The 26,108-nt window shown below is 36.0% G+C and overlaps 1 protein-coding gene across 1 annotated transcript in view; it reads right to left on the reverse strand.

Annotated features, from left to right (window-relative positions):
• PLA2G4A (phospholipase A2 group IVA) overlaps positions 1–1,507 on the reverse strand; it is a 162,507-nt gene extending 161,000 nt beyond the window's left edge. The window contains exon 1 of the mRNA XM_049634055.1: positions 1,250–1,507. The gene's annotated coding sequence lies outside the window, so the exon portion shown is untranslated. The remainder of the gene's footprint in view (positions 1–1,249) is intronic.
• Between the last annotated feature and the right edge of the window lie 24,601 nt (positions 1,508–26,108).

Genomic DNA, 26,108 nt, shown 5'->3' on the forward strand with positions numbered 1-26,108 from the left:
AGTTTCTTGTTCCATAAAATGTGCTTCCCTTTCAGGAAGTCTGCAAAGCTGCTTTCAGCAAATGCAGAATGCACACTTCTCTGTGCATTTCACAATTATTGCTTAATTTAAAATTTAACTCTTCCTTTGCTCAGTGAAAGCAGCAAGTACTTGCTTCTTATCCCAACATCAAACTTGGTTGGCAGGGTCTAGGGACCTCCAGGAATAAAATTTTAAAATTCTTAACAGGGTTTGTTTCACTACGATTCCCTGCAAATATCTCTTCAGCTTCAATTCCAAATTTCTGAAACAAACAGAAATAAAACACAAATCCTCCTTGAACTCAAAGGGTTGTACATGCAAATATCCTAACCAAGAACTGACACCCATCCAGATGAGATGCCTCTACTATATACTCTCCATGTGCCTTGGCCGAATAAATGCTTACATCATCAACCAGTGTGACCAGCGTTTCTTGTTCTACTCTTTGAGATGAAAATCATTATTTTTAACACTCCAATGATTGTAAGTTCTAGGAGACTTACATAGGTTAAGCCACTCTTATTTCAAAGCCAAATGCCTTTTTTAACTTTTTCTAAAACAAAGTTACCAAAATAGTATCCACACTCAAAACGTAACTTTGGTATTTGCTCAAAACTTGCTCAGGATCTAGCTCTGTTCTCCAGGCTCCTCAATTAACTTAGGGAAGGGCAAATCAGAATACCAGTGGTTTTACAATTCCTTTTCCAACATGGTCTTTCTTTTCTCCTGACGCTGCAGCATATGAGAAACCCAGGAACGCTTTGCATAAGTAATCGAAACGACTTTTTTTTTTTTTTTTTTTTAAATTAAAACGTTAACAGAGCCCACAGACTCCATCGCTAAGGAGTATTAGTGGCTGTCAAAAACCACACCGCTCTAGTCCGGGATCGGTAACCTCAGGGAGGCATCACGTGGAGCTCTAACAAGAGCCACCTCACTGCCCTGTCGAACGGTCGCTTTCTTTGGGGGCTCTAAGTAAGGGAAACCCCTTGTCGTTCCATTCGCCCATGCCTTTAGACCCCGGAGAGCAAGCTGGCATTTGTTACGAAGAAATTAAGTGCCCTGATCTGAGTCTCCTTTCCAAAAGGCAGAGGAGAGGCAGACTTTGTAAAGCAGCGAACCACCGGTTTCCCTCCGTCCTTTCTCCCTTTCAAGTCAGATACGAACTTAAAAGCTAAGGAGCGTGGGGGAGAGAAGTGAGCGGGGCAAGAGTAAATATATTGCTTACTGTTCCCAGAGTTACATGAGATTCTTCAGGCTCCTTTATGCCTCTAGCTTTCTGTCAGGATCCTTTTTCAGCCGGGACGACAGAGGAGTTCAAGTCCAATCCTTGGTAGGAGGGGCTAAACTGTGGGCTGGTTTCCTTCAGTCTTCGCAGCTGTTTTAAGGTGGAATGAAAGACGAAGCGAGGGAAAGCAATGTTCTCGAAGAAGCGGGTATCTTAAATGTAAATGTTAACTTCTCAGAACCGGAGTCTGAAGTCCCAAAACATGCTTAAATAGTATGTAAGTGAGCTGATCCGAAACCACGTGGATGCTACTGTGTGTGTCTGTGTGTATGTGTCTGGAAGCACGTCTTATCCTTAAGTAGTTACAGCTTCCTCTCCACCGCCCCCCCCCCAACAAGTAACAAAATTGAAAAGATGAATAACCTAGAGCATTTTTGCATTCTTTAAAAGGGCAAAGTTTATAACAAACCCAAAATATAAAATGGATACATTTTGAAGAACAATAGAAGACCACTTTAATTATTGCACTATGTGTTAACTAACTTGGATTTAAATTTTTAAAAATGCAATGGAAAAATATCAGTATGATATAATCGTTGGGTTAGATCACTGGGTTAGATAATTATAGGTTTATTAATTAACACATTTAAAAATTTTCTAATTTGGTAAATTGACTACAATTGTAGTATCCCATTACCTCTTTATAATATATATAATAACTTTATATATATGATATATAATAAAAGTCAACCTAGTTTTAAACTGAAATAAAACAATACTAAATATATTTTAAAAGTATGTAATCTACTCAAATAGTTCCTCCCCAAACTCAAAACACCTGAGTTGGTAACTGAGTGTAAATTTAGGATTAAGAGCATACCAAAGGCTGTAATACACCTGTTGAGATATAGAGGGAAAAATCAAATCACGTTAAATTACAAGTTGGCAACACAAATTGAAAAACCCGGTATCACAGTAATAAGGGAGGTGTACTGTTTAGATTTATCCAAATTCCGCAAGAATGGATCAGTGTCTTTAAAGATTGACATATTCATTTAGTATATCATGTTTTCAGGACCTTCTAGTTTTGCTTTTAATCAAATGCTGAGCACATTCTCCTAGCTCTCTTGTAACATTTTCAAAGAATGTAATTTCTGCAAACTCTGTCATTATGGCTTCTCGATCATCTGCTTTCTGCAGCCCAAGAATCAACTCCTTTTTGTTTTTTTGTTTTTTTTCCCCCATAAATGCAACCTGGCATACTATAAATCTCTCCTTCCTAAAAAAAGGCCTGTAGTGTCTCAGGGGATCAAGATATTTTTCTTTTCAAAGAAGACCCTGAATTTCTTGAAAGGTGGTGTGTGTGCAACAGAGGAGCAGAGAACACGTTGCTATTTCTCACCCCTCCCCCCGGGTATAATTGGTGAAAGAGTATGTTTCACAGGGCAAGTTCATCCTACGACTCTGACAGAAAAAGACTCCCTTTTCATGAGCTTCATACTGTTCTAGTCAGTTTGATAATCAAAAGTTGTAGCTCTCAATATTCGGAGAGAGAGGATTTCTAATATGTTACATGTTAAAAATAGGAAAATGTTTTGATTAAAGGCTTTTAAAGAAAAATTCAGTATATGCTATGGCTAGAGTGAAAACATATGGGGAGATGTTTGCCTCTTTGCAAACTTACTAAATGAGACTGACTTATTTCCATACTTGCAGTGAACAAAAGCTTCTGCAAGTATGTCTCCCCCTCTCTATAACTGATATAGACCACCTCCCATTGCTTCACTCTGTGTCCTCTGTGCCCACATCCATTTTGGCTCCTTACCTATGATCTCACTGTTTACACAGACCCGTAAATGGATGGTACAAATTCAGATTTACTACCTTCACTTTGTCCTATTTTCTTCAAAATTATGTTACTGGCTCCAAGGACCTCCACCTCCACTAGGTGAGAGAGACACTGCATGCATAGACTGCCTCAGGCTGTAGGACCAATTAGATCTGAAGACCCCTCTTCCCTGGGCCTGTGATCAATGAAGATCATTTAGAGGACTACAGGTGCAACCCATCTGAAACTGAAGGTGTGGTAGCAGCCCCTTTAAATCCAGTCCCTCCTTTTGCATTATTACTAGTCAATGAGTTTCATACCATTTGTTACTCATCAACATCTTAAAATTTTAGACTGGGAATAATAAGCTCTAATAATAAGCCCTAATAATAACTAGCACTGGATAAGTAAGCAAATGGAAAGTCCTAGAAGTGGCTGAAGTAATTAATAAGGAAGTACCTACTTGTCAAAACTCATGGCTCAAAAAATAGAAAAGAAGAACTTGATGTTTTTATAATTGGCTTTTCTTTATATGAAGTTGCTTTCTATTTTTTTACAACTTCTGCTTCACGTATCCTATATTCTTAACTACGCAAAAATGATTTGTCTCCTATGAGTTTGGGCTTGAGGAATGAGATACTATTTGTAGTAAAATCCATACATTCAGTGAAAATGATTAACTAGTACGCTAATTGATACTCAGAGTGCTAAGAGTTGGATAGGAAAGTTTAATCCAGACTGCAGATAGAGAAGATTCTAAATGTTCACCGATTTGCTCAGAATAATATGTCCTTCTTGTCCACTATGGTTGAGTATTCTGGTGCATTCTGCAACTGTATTTATAGTAAAATAATAACCTGGTATTCTTACTACTTATCTGTCTGTGAACATCATTCATGTGAGTCATTCCTGTCTTTAAGTACTAACAAAATCAAGTTAGTAAAACTCCTGAATCAAAGAAAATCGAAGACATTCTCACCTGTGAATTTTTTTTTTGGCATCCAGCTAATTGACCCTCATCTTTGTCCCAGCACAGAAATGAATTCTCCTTGCACACCTTTCCCTTAAATTCCACTGAAATAATCATCCTGCAAAGCTTAACTCAATTGCTACTTTGGAAAATTTCTCTACCAGCTCCCCTTTCCGGCATAAAAAAATCTTTCCACTTGAGAAAGAACATTCATTCGAGCCCTAGTCAATTTGTTTTATACTTGGCCATGAAAGCAAAAATATTTTATGGTCTATGATGACAGGAAACAAGCTTTCTTCATTCTAATCAACCCTTTCCCCCACTCCCCAAGTCCGCATGATATTAGGGGCTCAAAGGATATGTGTTGAATCTGTTATCTATGATTTTGGGCTCAAAAATATCTGGAACCTGACACCCAGATAACATTCTACTTGCTGCTGCATTTTCATCATTACTAAAGAAGAGAAAGTTTAGTTTTTCTAGTCCCCCTCCCCCCACCAATGGTAGTAAAATTCCTGGTAATATGAAGCTAATCAGAAATTAGGAGTGGAACAGACTCTAATTAAAATGTATTTATAATAAATTTAATAATTAGGTGGCATGATGAAAGCACAGATCTAGAAAGTATTTGTGAACTATAAGAACTATATTTGAATAGCTAAATATCTACTAGAATCACCTGTACTTTTCATATACATTGACCACAGCCATACATTTACATCAATATTTTGACCTGGAAAGTGGAAGCAATAATTTTCTCGTAATTATTATTTTTATTAAAAAAATTTTTTTAACGTTTATTTATTTTTGAGACAGAGAGAGACAGAGCATGAATGGGGGAGGGTCAGAGAGAGAGGGAGACACAGAATCTGAAACAGGCTCCAGGCTCTGAGCTGTCAGCACAGAGCCCGACGCGGGGCTCGAACTCACGGACCGCAAGATCATGACCTGAGCCGAAGTCGGACGCTTAACCGACTGAGCCACCCAGGCGCCCCTCTTAATTATTATTTTTAATTGAACATGTTAGGAATACTACTTCTTTAAAATGTTTTCCTTCTTAATTTTTTTTTGATATAGTAAGAGGACTATAACAAATAAAGCACTAGTAATATCACTGTTACTCTTTAAATAGAACCTATAAGGAGCTAGGTAGTTTGTATTATTACTACATTTGTAGCATCCTTCACTATAATCATGAAATTAGGCATTATTATCTTTATTTGGAATCCTAATATTACATAAACCCAGAAAATTGGCAGTGAAGTTAGAATTTCAATCCAAGTCTGGCAAACTTGACAATTTTTCCAGTATATCATACTATCTCATAGCAAGTGTTGTTGAACCATCTGTTCAGCTTTGTGCCAAGCCAACCAAATCCCTGACGGTGGTGGTGGTGGTAGAGCCACTGGTAGGAAATGAAACCTGTAAGTAGCCAGGCTAGAACATTCCATCACTCTCTTCTTCATCAGCAAATGGTCACTCTCTTGCCTCTCCTTCCCACTCCCAACTCCTTCATTCATCTTTGGGTTTCTATATTCAAAATTTTTATATCTACAGTTTCCTTATCATTTTGCTGTGAAATATTAATTTATACTCTTACATTACTATTACTTTCATATATTATCATTGGGGTTCACCCCTGCATCTCCTTTCCCCTCTTAACATCACCATAGACTTCATTCCCAGAAAAAACTTCCCTACAAGTCAGATCATTTTATTGCCAGACTCCTACCATGCAGTTTTCTCCACCCTTCTATGGACTTCTACTACTATACCTTAAAAATATTTCTTTTTTTCTTACAGATAAAGAAGTGAAAATCAAATCAGGATCCCTTTGGATTTTATCACAAATTGTAAATTTATATTGTACAATTAGAATGGGTCATACACTCAACAATTAATGTGACTTAATACACAGTAGAAAATTGTGACTACAGATACACCACGTTCAGGAACTTTTGACAAAGCCAAGTTGTCCAATGTTTAACCTACTCAAGGAAATAATTTAGCAAGTTGTTTTCTGCTCTCTAAGATCCCCCTTAATTTGGTAAAGAAAATGCTTGGCTAGTTTTAGCAATTCTGTCAGAATGGGCACCAGCCCAATTACATGGATCAGAGACCAACTTGCCAGCACTTAACAGAATTTTAAAAATGCTTGTGCTCTTGGAATTTAAATATGCTGATGACCATGAGAGGATCTGAGCCCATGTCCTTTGCTTTGAAGGTAATCCTGAATAGGAAGAATTACTACTAAGTTAAAGTCTAGGCTTCTTCAAGTAACTGAGCTCTGAGAGATGTCAGTAGTGTTTTCATAAGAGGGCTAAGATAGTAACAGCATTCCTGTACTTATGTCTATAAAACCAGTGACTAAGCATCTTCAAAAGCACTTTTGCTATTTGTCCAAATATGTTGTCATGCCCAAGAATTTCTCTTTGGAAAATCTTCCATAGATAGATAGATAGATAGATAGATATGGATATAGATATAGATATCATTGATATGTCATTGTTCTCTGATGAAAACACAATGAAAAAAAAGCAAGTAACTCTTAATCTTCACCCAACTAACAAAGATAGTCACATACTAGAATTTAATTTCATAACATTTAATCTAACCTTTAATTTCAGTTTGTCCCAAATCTGTTTTTTAGGTAGAGTGAAATTTGAGATAATTCACAACAACTGTAACAAAATTCCAAAAACTGCTATGAAAAAGCCAAACACTCATCATAATCAAATCCATTCCAAATTAACAAAATGATCCTACTGTTTTACTTATATATAGATAGGACCATTGAGGAGAACGTTGCTAACACAAAATAATTAAATATTTCTCAATTAATATCCTACTGAGATACTTTTAATTTCCTGAAAATAGCAGCAGACTGGTTCAAAAACTGAATTAAAAACAAAAGACTAATATCCTAACCAGTTGTATGCCCGTTCTTGCTTATAATTTGATATAGGTAAAGAAAACATTATAATATCAAATAATATTTTGATTTATCACTAAAATAGGAAGAGAGAAAAGAGTGTGACTATTTTGCTACAAATAATAGTTCTAGAAAAACAATTTCCCTTTCATTTGGTTCTGTAGATATTTCCATTTTACCTAACACTCATTCTCATTTTGTAATAAATGCATGGTTTGTTACATATGGTCATTTGTTTTGGAATGTTCTGCCAACACTTATATAGCATTCTATTTGCATATAACATATATTTAATAAATAACATCCATTCACCAATAATAGGATTCATTCATTTGATCACTCATATACAATAATTTTTAAATATCTATGCTGGAAGATCCTTTTTAAAATCTATAATTTACTTGGGAAGGCAAAACTTAAGTTACACTGTTAAACTCATTGGCCAAGTCACTTCATCTCTTGAAAATAAGAAGCTTATCTGTTTTGTGATAAGATTGGCTCCTAAAAAGTCCTGAAAACATAGTCCAACTTTACCCAGAACTTAATGTAGCCATTCCCCTGCAGTCTTGCCTATGTATCATGTGCCTAGCATATTATTAGGGGCTAGAGAGAGAGAAAACTGCATTAACAAAGTTCATATTTTCATGGATCTTATATCTTAGTGAATGGGGAGGCAAGGAACAAAATAAACAAGATGGTGACAAAAAAAAAAAAAAATCAACATGTCCAGGAAAGTTCTCTCTGAAGATACATGTCAATTGAGACTTAAAAGATGAAAATAGCCATGAAACTGAGTGTGAGAAGAATATACAAGCACAGAAACCTGTATTGGTGGCATGAAATATGAAAGATGTGTATGACTGAAAACCATTCTAAGTGTCCTGAGCAGGAAGTGCTAGAGGGAGGAAACAGAGACAAGGGAGCACTAAGTTAAATCTGAAAATCCCCAAACTGGGCCATGAAACCAGGATTGGGATTTTATGGGTTGTTATAAATTTAAGTAGAAAAGGCAAAGACTGGAATTCATGGTTGGCAGGAAGTACAAAGGCAATTGTAGGAGATGAGAGTTTGTGGGGAGAGCAATAGGAGGGAGGTAAATTTAGAAATGTATGTTGGGGGTCAGGCTTTAAAATTTCTTATAAAAAATAAAATAAATAAAAATAAAAATTCTTTAATAATATAGAAATTTAGACATTTTCCTGCAGTGAATAAGAAACTTCCCAGTTATCAAAGTTGGTAGTGGTTAGTTGCACCATTTTGTTTTAATTTTGGTAGCCCATTACTTGTCAGAGATGGATTTTGATGTTTTGGATCTCAGCAGGGGAATGACACTGTTAAACTAGTAATCTGGAAGACAGCAGGATAGACTGAGGGGTAGAGACAGTGATGTGGGGAGGGAGAAACCAAAGTCATTACTGTGTCAAGACTTCCTGAAGAAGAGGAAGCCTATCAAGATGGAAAGGATGGAAATGGAGGGTTGAAAAAATTCAACAAAAGTCAACTGTATGAATAAATCAGACCATACTACATGGTAGGGGAAGATAATCTGTATAAGATTGTTCAAATTTAGAGGCTTAATGTTTTATACATAGTATATTTAATAATGTCTTATTAAGATTTATGATTTAATCTTCAAGTTGCTGTTTGTCTCATGAACTTACATCTGAAAACAAGTCAGTTTATTCTTAGTTGGAATCAGTATTTCCCCCTGAAAGTTGTGAAAAAGAACTCAGGAAACACAGAGATTTGGGATTATAAAACATGTCCTCTGTTTTTAAGTCCTCAGAGCAGCAGACATGAGTGCTTAGGGAAGAAAGTCTTCCCAGTACATGGGAATCATACACTAGATTTGCAAGTGACCTCTGGGATGAACTGGGGTCCTGACAGCATTGCCCCAGGCCACGCTGTTATCATTCCACTGGAAGGAGAGGATGCAATGGACTCTGGGAGGGTGAGTGCTTTACCCAAGATTGAACATCAAAGTCAGACTTTAAATCAAACCTTTGACCTCCAATTACGTATGTCTTTTTATAGCCATTTCCCATTGGCTATTCACAGATAAATTGAGCCCAAGAAGTCAAAGAAAAAGCTCCCAAGTAAATAGGAAATGAGAAAGTTTGGAGTTTTAATATACACATTCTTTGTTTTATTTCCTGCCAAATTATTGTTAAAAAAAATTCATACTAAATAGGTTAGAAGCTCATTGTTGAACATTTTGAAAGTGCATGTACCATCCTTTTGTATTGAGTTCTCCTGGCTATGGGTACATTCTCCTTCTCCATTCCCAACCATGACTTCATGTTCCATCGACAAAGAATTTTTTAAGTTTTATGAATACTAAAGCAGCCAGTACAAAGCATGGAGATTACTAACCTCAACTCCTTACTTCCTTTCATTTCCCCTGTCAGTTATGTTTGCAAAGCCCAAATTGTTATAGAGAATTATGAGAGGAAGCAAACATGGAGACAAGGTAGAAAAGATCCAGGTGATTTGTTTATTTACAGAGTACTGGTAACTCCCATCCCTCAGATCAAGAGCAGGTAGCAAGACTGTCGGGGAATGGCTATCTGGCCATATGGTAGAAGATAATTTTCATAAGATTGATGATTCATACAATCTAGTAATTCCACTACTGGGTATCTACCCAAATAATATGAAAACACTAACTGAAAAAAAAAAGAAAAGAAAACACTAACTGAAAAAGATAGGGGTGCCTGGGTGGCTTAGTCGGTGAAACATCCAACACTTGGTTTTGCCTCAGGTCATGATCTCATGGTTGGTGAGTTCAGGCCCTGCATCAGGCTCTGCACTGGCAGCGTGGAGCCTGCTTGAGATCCCCTCTCTCCCTCTCTGTCTGCCCCTCCCCTGCTCATGCTCTCTCTCTCAAAATAAATAAATTTTGAAACAAACAAGCAAAACAGATATATGCACACCTATGTTTATTGCAGTGTTATTTATAATAGATAAGATATGGAAGCAACCCAAGTGTCCATCAATAGATGAATGGTTAAGGAAGATGTGATAAATCTTTACAATGGAATATTACTCAGTCACAAAAAGAAAGATATCTTGCCACTTGTGACAACATGGATGGACCTAGAAGGTATTATGATATGAAATAGCATGTGAAAGCATTATGAAATAAGTCAGACAGAAAAAGACAAATGCCATATGATTTCACTTATATGTGGCATCTAAAAAACAAAGTAAATAAATAAACAACAGCAACAACAACCAGAAACAGATCCATAAATACAGAGAACAAATTGGTGGTTGCTAGAGGGGAGAGGGAAGGAGAGATGAACAAAATGAGTGAAAAGGAATAGGAGGTACAGGCTTTCACTTATGGAATGAATAAGTCATGGGATAAAAAGTATAGCATTGGGAATATAGTCAATGGTATTAAAATAGTGTTGTATGGTGACAGATGGGAGCTACACATAGGGTGAGCATAGTATAACATACAGAATTTCATATCGCTATTTTGTACACCTGAAACTAATGTAACATTGTGTGACAACCATACTTCGATTTTTTTTAAAAGTTGCTAAATGCTTAAAAAAAAAAGTTTGATGATTCAGAGACTCCATTTAAAATTAGGGACTTTTTGGGGGCACCTGGGTGGCTCAGTTGATTGAGCGTCCGACTTCAACTCAGGTCAAGATCTCATGGTTCACGAGTTCGAGCCCCAAATCGGGATCTGTGCGGACAGCTCAGAGCCTGGAGCCTTCTTCAGAATCAGTGTCTCCCTCTCTCTCTGTCCCTCACCTACTCTCCTCTGTCTCTCTGTCTCAAAAATAAATAAACATTAAAAAAATAAATAAATAAAATTAGGGACTTTTGTGCCCTATTCATAGTAAGTAATACATATGATTACATAGTAATACATAAGTAATACATGGCGATACATATTAACTATTTAATAATTTATTAAGATTAATCTTAAAAGTACCATTTACTTCAAGAATTAATACATGAAAAAGAAACAGGCTTATTCTTAGTAGGGAACAGTTTTGCTACATGAAAATTTGAAAAACAATCTGAAGAGGAAAGAAGAGATGAGATTACAAAATGCAGGGTGCCCGAGATAACATTGGGCTGTATCTGCAGGCGTTCCCAGAACTCAAGATTGGGGTAGAGACAGAACAGCTCTCAAATTTCAAGGCATAATGTGGCTTGGGTATGGGATGATCATTGGTAATCAGAATATATCAAAATCAGAGGATTCTATTTAAATGTCTGGAACTTTACAAGATCCACAGGGTGCTTGTGCAATCTTGACAATTTTAAGTGGAAAGAAATTTCGATAATGCTTGAAATTAAATTTTCTAGCCAGATAAGGGCCAGGAACAATTCGATTTTTATTTAGGAAAATAAAAGAAATGTGACATCTTACATCCTGTGTTACAGAAGTCATAGCCACTGTTCCTAGTTCCATAGAAGAAAGAGAATAAAAATCACACATGCCCCCACCTAGAGATAACATTGGCTAATAATTTGTTGTATATCACTCTGTTTTTTGTTCTATGCATTTACATATCATTTTAATACCATTGTAATATACTTGTTTTTAATCTTTATTTTTACCTATGGAGGCACGTTAAAAATATTTTTCCATGCTAATAAGATATATTTTAATGGTTGTACAATATCACAATGTATGGACACACTATAATTTATTATTAAAGGATGACTTATTTCAATATATGCTGTTTCCACTTGTTCTCTTTTATAAGCAAAACTTTGATAAACATTTTTGTAACTAATTTTGGCTCAGATTCACAATTAAAAAATTTTTTTTAACGTTTATTTATTTTTAAGAGACAGAGAGAGACAGAGCATGAGTGAGTGGCGGGTGGATGCTAGAGAGAGAGGGAGACAGAATCTGAAGGAGGCTCCAGGCTCAAAGTCACGAACGAGGAAATCATGACCTGAGCTGAAGTCAGATGCCCCACTGACTGAGCCACCCAGGCGGCCCTCAAATTTATAATTAATTGAAGAGTTAAGTTTTGATATGAGAAGTAATGGGAAAGTTAACATTTGTATGTTTCCTTGTGGGAAACAGTCTGGATCAAGCAGATGGATGGAAAATATTCTCATCCAAAGGGATGTAGTAGGTAGACAGAAGTTTGGATACAGCAAATACTTATTGAGGTCCAGAAAACAGTTATAGTATTTCATTTAATTTTCAACCGCACCGTGGAAGGGTATTATCCACACTTTATAAATGGGAAACTAAGGCTTATGATTAAATTGCCTAAGGTAAATTACTAAGTATTTGAGCAGAGATCCAAAGTCAAGTCTTCCTGATTTGAAAGACCATGGTTTTTTTGTTGTTGTTGTTTTCTTCAGGTTCTTTTTATTTTTTTTTATCTATATAACTTAAAACAAGTTTAGCGAAACTCACCATTTTGCACAGGCAGAACTTCCTAATAATTATAACATTTATTCTGCTCTAAAACATGTAAGGACGACTTGACTTTCATACTTCGTGAAAGTATCACCACAATAACTTTAGTTAACATCCATAATCTCATAGAGATATGAGACGAACAAAATTAAAATGTTTTTTTCCCTATTATGAGAACTTTTAGGATTTACTCTTTTAGCAACTTTCACCTATACCATACAGCAGTGTTAACTAAAGTCATCATGTTGTACATGACATCCCCAGTGTTTATTTACCTTATAGCTGGAATTTTGTACCTTTTGACCCCTTTCGTCCAGTTCCCCCACCCTCCATCCCCTGGCTCTGGTAACCACAAATCTGGTCTCTTTTTCTATGAATTTGGGTCTTTTGGTGATTTTTTAATTCCACATGTAAGTGAGAACATATAGTGTTTGTCTTTTTCTGACTTATTTCACTTAGCATAATGCCCTCAAGATCCATCCATGTTGTGACAAATGGCAGAATTTTTCCTTTTTTATAACTGAACAATATCCCATTCTATATATATAGTTAGATAGACAATTTAGGTTGTTCTATGTCTTGACTCTTGTGAACAATGCTGCTACAAACAAGGAAATGTAGATATCTTTCAACAAAGTATTTCCACTTCCTTCAGATAAATACTCCAAATTAGAATTTACTAGGTCATTTATTGGGTCAGTTAGAATATACTACCATATGATATGGTGGTTCTATTTTTAATTTTTTCCCAGGAACTTCCATACTGTTTACCATAGTGGCTGAACAAATTTATAATCCCACTAGCAAGGCACAAGGGCTCTCTTTTCTCCACATTCTTGCCAGCACCTGTTATTGCTTGTCTTTTTGATGATAAGACATTCCAACAGATGTTAGGTGATATCTCACTGAGGTTTTGACTTGCATTTCTCTGAAGATTAGTGATGCTTAGCACCTTTTCATCTACCTATTGGCCATTTGCATGTCTTCTTTGTATATTCAGGATCTTAGTTCATTTTTATTTGAATTTTTCTTTTTTTTTTGCTTTTGAGTTACACGAATTCTTGATATATTTTGGATAGTAACCCTTGTCAGATATGTGATTTGCAAATAACTTTATTATTCCATAAGTTGTCTTTTCATTTTGTTGATCATTTCTTTTGCTGAGCAGCTTTTAATTTGATGTATTCCCATTTGTTTATTTTGGAAAAACTCTTCTTGGTATGGTAGGTGTCCCATATTGAGGTTCTGGAATGAATGTTTAAGACTCTGTGACATACTTCAATTAGACGGTTGATGACAGCAAGGTTTCTTAGCCATTTCTGGGGGTGTGCTACGGTGAAATGACTGAAAGTAAGGTAAGCAGAAGAAGAGTTTTATCAAATGGAGGAAATCATGATAGAAAACAGCCCCATCCCAAGCAGTTAAGACAAGAAAGAAAACAGGTGGTTGGGCGGAGCAATGCTTACAAAAGCCAAGAAGCAGTCACAAACATTTCCAAGACTAGCAGACCAAAAAATGCAGTTTGTGTGTACAAAACCCGGGAAAGATTCCTGATAATATACTTGTTGTAAACATATTTGTTCATCCAGATCATGATCACTTTCAGGCCCTCATTTTGAAATAAGAAGAGGGAAGGAAAAGGAGGGGCATATAAAGAAAATAAACTGCTCCAATTCCTGAATCTTATGAATTTAGAGAGGACGCTGACCCTGAAAATCACCTAAGAAAACTCTTACCAGTTTCTAAACGAGGAACTGAGACATGAACTGCACACTGATTTGCATTCACCCACTCCGTGATCTTTTAGTGGACCACTAGTATATCTAAAAAAATGTAATGAATTGTAAGCAGCATTTAGTACACCCCTCAAATTTGATGCCATCTCAAGCTCCCCAGTGCTCTTAAGATCCGTGGACTCAAAACCCTAGTTATACTTGAATGAATGCTCTCCTTGTCATCTCACACCCAATGAGACTTTTTAAGTTCTGTCCTTTTTTTTCCTCCTCAATATCTCCTAAATTATTTTTACTTTCTTTTTTAGTTCTGGGGACATACAGAACTGCAGTTCTTCACAATTCCACAGCTGGTGGACTATGATCACCCCCTAACAGGTCTCTCTGTGATTCAGCCTGTGCAGCAGTAGCCAGAGTAGTGAGAATAATGATCTCCAAGATCATATCCACCGTAGCATATGACATTTTAGGCTCTCACTCAGAAACTTTAATGGTTCTCCGTCACCTAATAAGTCAAAAAAAGTTCACGGCAATCAGGAACTGTCTGCTCCCTGGCAGGAAATCCTCCTTCTTATACACATATCTGTGAGTTCAACTCCATCCGTGCTGTGATCCTGGGCAAACTGGACAGAACCCAGCATCGTTTCCCAGCCTTGCTAATCACTAGATGTATGGCTTTGTTTCTGCTCTTTATTGATTCTGAGCTGCAATTTACTTGTCTCTAAAGGATAGATGATTTCACTGCTTACCACACTGACTTGCTATGAGAATTAACAGACGTGATTGAAGTAAAGAACTTGGCACGTATCAGACATACACATACACTTTACTCTTATTTTATATAGTCGCTCTGCCTAATTTCACAAAGGATTTGAATAAGCTATCATCTACTTAGTCTTTCATTAATTTATTCAATCAAAAAAAAAATAGAACACTTCCCTGTGTCAGATGCTATATCGGTAACTTGGGATATAAAGAAAAATAAGACATAAATCCCTCACCTTGAAAAACCACACATAGCAGCAAAAATAAAAATACAAACATAAAGCAATGTGACTATATGGGAATAGTAATATACTATGCATTCAGGGAGGGATCCCTGAGTAAGGACTCCTAAACTCCTCCATGATTTGGGAGTTGGATTAAGGAGTATGGGACACCTGATTTCAACCAACAGGCAAAGATGAGTAAAAGGTATAAAGGCAAAGAGGAAACAGGAGCCTGCCACAGGTAGGTGGTAGACCACCAGAAAAATTATTACAGTTACTATAAAGTCCTGCCTCAGATCCAAGATAACTTCTGGTTCCTTACTTACAGCAAACTGTATTCAATTCTAACATTGCTCAGCTTATCCGTGACTGAATCTCACACATATGCCCACACCCAGCCCCTGGACTCCTCCTCTTTGAACTAACTCTCAACTTCCATAAACCTCAGAATTGTGGTTTGAGTTCCTGAGATCCTTCCTCCCAGGATCCTCATTCTCCCTTAGCCAACTTGCATACTTAAGTCATTTGTTTCTTGCCTACTCCTTCTTGACCACGTTGGCCTCCCAGGGTTTTTGACTTAGTCTGTCTGCTGGGAATTGCTCTGTCAGACTATGTTCATCCCGGTCATATATCCCTGGGTATATGCTTGTGACTCCTTCTTGACTTCAGGTCTTTGTTTAAATGTCACATCTTCAAAGAGCCCTCCCCTACTCATGTCCCTTCCCCACTCCCAAATTGAAAAGAACAATCAGTCTCTCTTCCATGTGATTCCCTTTAATTTCTGCATTGCAATTACCATCTAGCAATTTTTTCACTTGTTTATTCATTTAGTCAGAAACAAACTCCTTTCACTGGGATTTAAGTTTCGTAAGGTTTCAGGCCTCATCCAAGTGCTAAGAACATTTCTTGGGACATAGTAAATTGTCAATAAACATTAGATTAATTAAGAAGTGAATGAATGAGTGAATGAATGAATGAATGAATGAATGAATATCTCTGCTCTGCCAGCTGACCATAAATTCCTGCTCTCCAGACTGTCAGAGCTACTAGATTGATTGCTTTGCTTTCAGCAGATTCTTAGTTCCAGAGTCTGAAGTGGAGCTGAGCACTGAACACAGGGGCCAAGTAGGCCCAGGTATAAAAGGTGGAAAAGAGCAGTGAAAAGACAGGCAGGACATTATCCCTTAAATGCACCCCCTATGTTCATCACACTCATTTGATGCCTCTGTTTATGAGGCTATTTGCTCTCTTTCTCGCCCTTCATACATACACATGTATGGTGCTCCTCTTCTTACCAGCTATTCCTAACCTTGAACATTCTCATGGGCTCAGGATCTAATTTTAGTTACAGTATGGGGTAACTCAAGTCAGCATGTCATTACTAGAAGTTTAATAGCGTTTCTTATCATTCTGAAAGCACTGAAAATTTATTAATTTTATTCTGGTTTCCTTATTTTTTAATTTATTTCAATAGAGAGAGAGAAAGAGAAAGAGAGAGAGAGAGAATGAGCAGGGGAAGAGCTGAGAGAGAGGGAGAGAGAAGGAGAGAGAGGATCCCAAGCAGACTCCACACCCTCAGCACAGACTCTGATGAGGGGCTTGAACCCATGAACTGTGAGATCATGACCTGAGCTGAAACCAAGAGTCAGACGCTTAACTGAGCCACACAAGTGCCCCTACACTAGTTTTCTTATAATACCATAATCTATCATATAAGCTATCAACCCTTCAGTTGATTAAACATTAGAAATTTAACTATATAAATGACTTAAGCTTTAATCTCTTTAATAAGTTATTTTGTGTAAGAGGTAAGCCACCTTCCCAGAATTTTGCCAAACATTTTCTATTATAGTTTTATTTTTCACATTGCTTACATACTTAAGTCCCCTCTCTTTGGTTCACTCGCTCCCTACAGAATTTTAACCTCATTCTCCCCTGAGGAGCTATAAATTATTTATCTTGGAATCTTTTAAGAGTTCTTGTGGTTCAAAATTTTTCAGTAGTAAGACTATTTTCATCATTATGAGATAATCTCTCAATGAAAGCAGCATTAATCTTCACAATGCTAATCTTCCACTCCATATTTCTTTTTATTAGCAAAACAAAAATTTATTTGTGGGTTACCACAACCCTTCCAACTTCTCTTTTTGTAAACATTCAGATCTTTATTATATACTGTATCATTATGTACCACGGGGGAATTAAAAAGGAAAGAATGACTCAACACTTCTCTTCCAAAAGCTTATACCCTAATTGAGGGTTTGAAACTACATATGCACAAGGGGGAAAAAAGCAATAATAATGATGATAATGGTAATAATAATAATAATAGTAATAGTAATGGTAATAATAAACCTTATGGAGCTTTGCCATTTTCAACAGACATTCTCTTATTTGATCCTATAATAATCCTGTAAGGTGGATATTATCATCTCCATATTACACACAAGAAAACCAAGTACCAAGTGTTGATATGACTCCTCCAAATTTTCTTAACCATAACCAGAGTTTGAAATTGGCCTTCTAACTTCACAGACTATTGCTTACCACACTGTCTCTCAACAGTGAAAAAATAGTACATTATTCTCTGCCTCAAGTTACCCAGATTACGTAGCGTTAGGATTTGAGGCACAAAGGAAGCACTCTAATTGTATTATCAATATTTTTATTTCTAAATTCTTTAAGAAAGGGAATAATATTTCAAGTAAAAGTTTGGACTTGAACTTTGGAAAATGGGACCTGTAATTGAAAGAGGAAGGAGACATTCCTATCTGTAGGGTTACAAAAGTAAAGCTCTAGTTTCAATAACAGGCATGTCTTATGCAAGACATTGGGAAGACTCCCTCACCTGATGAGCTGTAGCAGAAGATGTTCTGAATACAAAGTCAAGGGACAAATAATAGTACTGAATGACCCTGAATGCTGGGCTGAAGAACTATTTGATAGGCAATTATGAGTCTCTGGAGGGTTTTATGCTCAAAGGTGACAAGATCAAATCACTGCTTTAGTCAGATATTTAATGTGCCTAGAAGCAGAGAGATCAGCCAAGACATTCCTCTAAAACTCCAGGCTTTGGTGATGACCATCTGGACTAGAGGAGGCCCATGGTTATGGAGAAGAAAGGAAAAATGTGAAACAACTTTGAAAAGAGGAGTCAGTACATGTTGGTGGCTGATTAAAAAGAAAAAAGAAAAAAGAGTCAAAGTCCTCATTGAGCTTTCAAGCGTGGGTGAAGGCACTCATTAGAACACAGAAAGACTATAGTGAAGTCACTCTAGTTTGTAAAGTGAAGAAGGAAATCTAAGAAATCATCCTTATGAAACTAGCAGGAATGGGGATGCTCTCAAGCACATAAAAAAAAGTTCAAACTTACTGAAATCCACTATTCCTCCCTTGATATTTCCAAGTCAACAGATAAGAGTGTCACCTTGGACATTTTGTAAGATTATGACTACCCTTTGTATTGACAAGAAGAGTAAACAGCAGCTTGACAACTTTCTAGTTGAAATCAATTCATAAACCTCTCAAGCCATAAATAACTTCTCAAAAAACATTTCATTCAGCAAATATCATATACCTTTAGTCACAACAAAGTGTCCCTTTCTCTTTACCTTGAAGCAGTATCTAGAATCAAGCATCTGATTACAATATTATTGTTGCATTCCAGTTTATTTTATTCACAGAATTATAGTCTTTATCCTATCTTCTAGAGTCCTAGACTGAAGAGGTTATATGGTGTGAGGGAGCTACACAATAGACATTTATTCTATAACAGTGCTTCTTAAACTTTTTGGTCTCAGGAACCCTATAAAGGAACATTCTTGAAAATGATTGAGGACCCAAGAAAGTTTTCCATTATATAGCTTATAGCTATTGATATCTACTGCATTTGAAATCAAAACAGAAATGTTTCAATTATCTATATATTCATTTAAAAATAATAACAACAAATCCATTATAAATTAATGTAAATACATATTTTAACGAAAAATGGCATTTTCCAACCAAAAAATTTTAGGGAGAAGCGTGGCATTATTGGACACTTTTGCAAATTTAATGTCTGGCTGAAGTGAAGAAAGCTGTACTTTCATGCTGCTTCTATCGTAAGTCTACTGAAATATATCGTTTTGGTTCAAGTCTATGAAGAAAATCCAGCCACACACAGATATGCTACTGTAAAAAGAGAGCGATTTTAATAGTTGTAAAAATTACCTTTGATACCACACATGGTAGTGATAACAAGTGGCAATTTCTTCAAGGTGAGTTGAAATGTGAAATCTGAAGCCAAATATCAGTAAGCTTACTCTTTCATCTTCAAACATATCCATTGGTCTGTCTACCCAGATCTTTTATCCATGCATGATTTTGTAGCATAATATGTCTGCCATTTGGAAAATATTGGGTCACTGAGATTATGCAGCTCTTTAAAATGCCGACACATTTCATCATAGAAAATGAAACATCACATTTGTTACTGTTACTACCAGTCTCATCAGAAAAGTCTTTAAGTATTTGAAAGCTCTCAAGCTCATAGTGGTGGATATAAGTTTTCCAAAATTCTAATTTTCATTTGAAACTTCAAATGCTATTATTGGCAACAAACAGTTATCTTCCCTGAAGTGACAGGCTAACTCCATTCATTTTTGAGAAAATGAATGTCAAATATTAAAGTCGAAATGACCATAATTTGTCTGCAATTTGGTCTTTCAATTTAAAACTGTATTTCATGGAAAATGTGGGTAGTTTTACTCACAACTCAAATAACTGCACATGTGATTTTTTCCCGACACCATCATACTTCAGGGTACAGGAGTGTTTTATATATTCTTCTCTCTCTATCGCATAAAATATTACAATGATATATAAAATGGAAAAATAAAAATAAATAACACAAAAATAAAATGATATACACTCAAGAGTTGAGATTTAGTCAAGTTACTAAGTTTTACTACTTCATAAAGAGTATTCTTAAGTGACATTGACTTTTTTTTTTTAACTGAGATTGTGTGGTGGGATTAAATGACAACAGCACTGGTGCCAGTACCAATGGTGAAGAGTACAATGACTTCTAGCAATGGTTAAGTAAACAATATAAAGATGATGCCTTAGTACTATTACGTCTTGTGGACCTCCTGACAAGATTTTGGGGACCCATGGGTATCCATGAATCACTTTCCAGCTACTGTTGCTCTGGAGCTTTCTGGTAATAGCTAATGTTTATAGGCTCTTCCTACGTGCCAGATCCTATTCTAAACAGTGAGTTATTTAAACTCTGAACTTAACATCTTTTTTACTTTAATGAGAATTGTAAACGTGCCAAAGTGGAGGAAGATAAACTCTAATGTTGTGATACTTTCCGACAGAACATATTGAGTAAATGCTCTAAGTAGCTTGAGATCTAAAGTATAGTTTACCCTTTAACAGTGGAGGGGTTGGGGTTCTGACCCCCCACATAATCAAAAATTTGTGTGTAACTATTTTTTTTAATGTGATGTATCACATTGTATGATTAGCAAATACTGAACCACCCTTGCATCCCTGGAATAAATCCCACTTGATCATGGTGAATGATTTTTTTAAATGTATTGTTGGATATGGTTTGCTAATATTTTGTTGAGGATTTTTGCATACACGTTCAATATCAGAGATATTGACCTGTAGTTTTCTTTTTTGTAGCGTCTATCTGGTTTCGGTATCAGAATAATTCTGGTCTCGTAGAATGAATTTGGAAGCTTTCTTCCCTCTTCTATTTTCTTGAATAGTTTGAAAAGAGTAACCATGAACTCTTCTTGATTTTTTTATTATTAAGTTTTTTAATCTTAATTCCAGCATAGCTAATATGAGAGTCATATTAGTTTTAGGTGTACACTATAGGGATTCAACAATTCCATACATCATTTCTCAGCGCTCATCCTGATAAGTGTACTCTTCATCCCCTTCACCTATTTTACCCATCTACCCACCCACCTCCCCTCTGATATGCTTATTTTAAATGAGTACCCTCATTTAAAGTTTTTTTTTTAACAAGAACATTTTTACTTAAAGCATACTTCGGAATACATGGTTCTAAAAGATATATATGAAATATTCCATCCAAGAAAAATAGAATACAAATTTTCTTCAAGTACACACACAGAAGAATCCCCTGGTTAAATCACTTAAAAAGAGTCATAACAAATATTACAAATTTAAAATGACTGAAATCATACCAAATATATTTTCTAACCACAATGGTACAAAACTAAAGGTCAACAATAAAACAAAGCTGGAAAATCTACTATGTAAATATTAAATATTTAATATGTCAATATTAAACAACATATTACTGCACAGTGGACCAAATTAGAAATCAAATGGCAAATCAAAATATGTCTCAAAACAAAAGAAAAACACAATATTCCAAAATCTATGGGATATAGCAAAAGCAGGTGTTAGAGTGAAATTCATGCTGTAAATGTTTTTACGAAGAAAATATTTCAAATGATTTGCTAATACTTTGCAATGAGGAACTAGAAAAAGAAAAAACAACTGAAATTTAGTAGAGGAAGGAAATAACAAAGAAAAATAAGAAACAAGAGACCAGAAAAAAACAAAAACATTTGAAAGCAGTGGCCAGCTTAAAAAAAATAAAATTGGTAATGCTTTAACTACATTAACTAGAAAAAAAGAAGACTCAAAAACCAAAATTAGAGATGGAAGAGGGGCACTTGGGTGGCTCAGTCGGTTAAGTGGCCGACTTCAGCCCAGGTCATGATCTCACAGTTCCAGAGGTCAAGCTCTGCATCCGGCTTTGTGCTGACAGCTCAGAGCCTGGAGCCTGCTTCAGATTCTGTGTCTCCCTCTCTCTCTACCCCTCCCCTGCTTGCACTTTGTTTCTCTCTCTCTCTCTCTCTCAAAAATAAATAAACATTAAAAAATTTTTTTTAAGAAATGGAAGAGAAAAAAATACAACAGATAACCACAGAAATGCACAGTTACATTAAACAATTATATATGAAAAAATCTGATAACTTAGAAAATACCCAGATAATTCCTAAAAAACACACAAGCTACCAAGACTAAGTCATGAATCTTGAATCCAAGAAATAGGAAATCTTCTTGGACAAGAATGAAAGATGAATTAGGAACCAAAAATCTCCCAGCACAGAACAGCCCAAGACCACATGGTTTCATTGGTGAACTCTACCAAACATTAAAAAATAATAATAATAACACAATCTTTATCAAAATCTTACAACTAATGGAATAGAGGGAACACAGTCAAAATCATTCTATGAGGCCAGTACTACCGTGATACTGAAGCAGGATAAAAACAATATAAGACCAAAAATGTCTAGTTTATCTGATGTTAAGTAGTGTTACTATAACTTTCTTTTGACATCCATTTGCATGATAAATGTTTCTCTACCCCTCCACTTTCAATCTGCAGGTGTCTCTAGGTCTAACATGAGTCTCTTGTAGGCAGCATATAGATGAGTCTTATTTTGTATTTTTTATTTTTTTACCCATCCTGACATGCTATATCTTTTGATTGGGGTTTTTAGTCCATTCACAATCAAAGTAATTATTAATAGCTATGTACCTGTTGCCATTTTATTACTTGTTTTGTCTTTGTTTCTGGAGATTTTCTCTGATCCTTTTTTGTCTTTGTCATTTTTGTCTCTCCTTTGCACCCAAAGAGTCCCTTTAAATGTTTGATAGAATTTACACAGGAAGCCAACTGGTCTTGTACTTTCATTTGTTGGGAATCTTTAAATTACAGATTCAATTTCATTGCTGGTAGTCAGTCTGTTCAAATTTTCTATTTCTTCCTGATTCACTTTTGGGAGGTTATATGTTCTAAAAATTTACCCATTCTTCTAGGTTGTCCAATATGTTGGCATAAAATTTTTCATAATATTCTCTTACAATTTTTTTTTAATTTTTTTTTTAACGTTTATTCATTTTTGAGACAGAGAGAGACAGAGCATGAACAGGGGAGGAGCAGAGAGAGAGGGAGACACAGAATCTGAAACACTCCAGGCTCTGAGCTGTCAGCACAGAGCCCGACGTGGGGCTCAAACTCACGGACCGTGAGATCATGACCTGAGCCGAAGTGGGAAGCTTAACCGACCGAGCCACCCAGGCGCCCCTATTTTTTTCTTTTTTTCTTTTTTTAAATATTTTTTATTTTTTTTTATTTTTTATTTATTTATTTATTTTTACAATTGTTTGTGTTTCTGTGGTGTTGGTTGGTTGTTATTTCCCCTCTCTCAGTTGTGATTTTGTTTATTTGGTTTCTCTCTCTCTCTTTTCATGAGCATGGCTAGAGTTTTATCAATTTTGTTGATATTTTCAAAGAACAAGCATCTAGTTTGTTCTATTGGTGTTTTTTTATTTGTTTGTTTGTTGTGTTTTCAGTTTTCATATCATTTATTTCTGCTCTGATCTTTATTTCCTTCCTTCTGCTGGTACTGTTTGTTCTTTTTCTATCTACTTTAGGTTTAAGTTTGGTTGTTTATTTGAGATTTTTCTTGCCTCTTGAGGGTAGCCCTCTATTGCTATAATCTTTCCCTTTAGAACAGTTTTGCTGCATCCCAAAGATTTCAGACTGTTGTGTTTTTACGTTCATTTGTCTCCATGTATTTTTTAATTTCCCATTTGATTTCTTTGTTGACCCATTAATTGTTTAGCGGTATGGTATTTAACCTCCATGTGTTTGCGTTCTTTCTGGATTTTTTTCTTATAGGTGATTTCTAGTTTCATACTATTGTGGTCAGAAAAGTTGCATGATATGATTGCAATATTTTTACATTTGTTGGGGCGCCTGGGTGGCTCAGTCAGTTAAGCGTCCGACTTCAGCTCGGGTCACGATCTCACGGTCCGTGAGTTCGAGCCCCGTGTCGGGCTCTGGGCTGATGGCTCGGAGCCTGGAGCCTGCTTCCAATTCTGTGTCTCCCTCTCTCTCTGCCCCTCCCCTGTTCATGCTCTGTCTCTCTGTCTCAAAAATAAATAAACATTAAAAAAAATTAAAAAAAATATTTTTACATTTGTTGACAGTTGTTTTTTGGTCTAACATGGGACTTATTCTGGAGAATGTTACATGTGCACTTGAAAATAATGTGTATTCTGCTGTTTTTACATAGAATGTTCTGAATATATGTGTTAGATCCAGGTGGGCTAATGTGTCATTCAAAGCCACTGTTTTCTTGTTGGTTTTCTGTCTGGATATCTATTCATTGATGTAAGCAGGGTACTAAAGTCCCCTACTATTATTGTATTACTATCAATTGCTTCCTTTATGTTTGTTAATAGCTGCTTTATGTATTTGGGTGCTTGCATGATGGGTGCATAAATATTTACAATTGTTCTCTTTTGATTATGTAATGTCTTTCTTTGTCTCTCGTTACAGTGTTTTTTTAAGACTCCATTTTGTCCAATATAAGTATTGCTACCCTGGCTTTCTTTCCTATTTGCGTGATGTTTTTCCATCCCTTCACTTTCAATCTGCATGTGTCTTTAAGTTTGAAGTGGGTCTCTTGTAGGCAGTATATAGATGGGTCTTGCCTTTTTTATCCATTCAGTCACCCTATGTCTTTTGATTGAAGCATTTAGTCCATTTGCATTCAAAGTAGTTACTGAAAGGTAGGTGCTTATTGCCGTTTTGTTACTTGTCTCACAGTTGTTTTTGTAGTTCTCCGTTCCTTTCTATTCTTGCTCTCTTCCCTTGTGGTTTGAGGGTTTTCTTTAGTGGTATACTTGAATTCCTTCTAGTTTTTATGTATATGATGTCATACATTACATCCTTTTATTTTGTGAAATCCTGACTAATTTTTATACAAATAATTGATTGTACTTCTTTTGTGCTTTAACCTCTGTGCTAATTTTATAAGTGTTTGATGTATTATTTTTACTATATTTGTATGTACCTATGAAATTTTTCCTTTCTTAATTTTCCTACTCATGATTATGGCCTTTCCTTTCCATCCAAAGAATTTCCTTTAACATTTCTCATAAGACTGGTTTATTGGTGATGAATATCTTTACCTTTTGTTTGTCTGAGAAACTCTTTATCTCTCCTGTTCTTAATTATAACCTTACTGGGTATTCTTGGTTGCAAGTTTTTTCCTGCACTTTGAATATATCATGCCCCTCCCTGTTGCCTGTAAAGTCTCTGCTGAAAAATCAGCTGACATCATTATTTCCCTTGTATGTAATTGTTTTCTTTTCTCTTGCTGCTTTTTAAATTCTCTCTTTATCACTACTTCTTGTCATTTTAATTATTATGTGTCTTAGTGTGGACTTCTTTGGGTTGATTTTTTGGGGGGTTCTCTGTGCCTCCTGGAGCTGGATGTCTGTATCTTTCCCCAGATTAGGGAAGTTTTCAGCTATTATTTCTTCAAATAAATTTTCTGCCCTTTTCTCTCTCTCTCTCAAATCTCTATAATGGGGATGTTAATATGTTGGATGATGTCATTGAGTTCCCTTAACCTATTCTCATGTTTTATTATTCTTTTTTTCTTTTGGCTATTCAGCTTGGTTGCTTCCCATTACTCTGCTTTCCAGCTTGCTGACCCATTCTCCTGATTCCTCTAGTCTATTCTTTATTCCCTCTAATGTATTCTTTTTTAATTTTTTTTTTAATGTTTTATTTATTTTTGAGACAGAGAGAGACAGAGCATGAACGGGGCAGGGGCAGAGAGAGAGGGAGACACAGAATCGGAAGCAGGCTCCAGGCTCTGAGCCATCAGCCCAGAGCCTGACGCGGGGCTCGAACTCACGGACCGCGAGATCGTGACCTGAGCTGAAGTCGGACGCTTAACCGACTGAGCCACCCAGGCGCCCCCCCTCTAATGTATTTTTAATATCATTGAGTTCTTCATCTGTGATTGGTTCTTTTTTATATTTTCTATCTCTTCATTGAAGGTCTGAGATCCTCCACTCTTTTCCCAAGTACAGTAAGTATCTTTATGACCATTACTTTGAATTCTCTATCAGGTTTATTGCTTATCTCCATT

Source organism: Panthera uncia, chromosome F1 (genome assembly GCF_023721935.1).
Source record: "Panthera uncia isolate 11264 chromosome F1, Puncia_PCG_1.0, whole genome shotgun sequence".
NCBI classification, from domain to species: domain Eukaryota; kingdom Metazoa; phylum Chordata; class Mammalia; order Carnivora; family Felidae; genus Panthera; species Panthera uncia.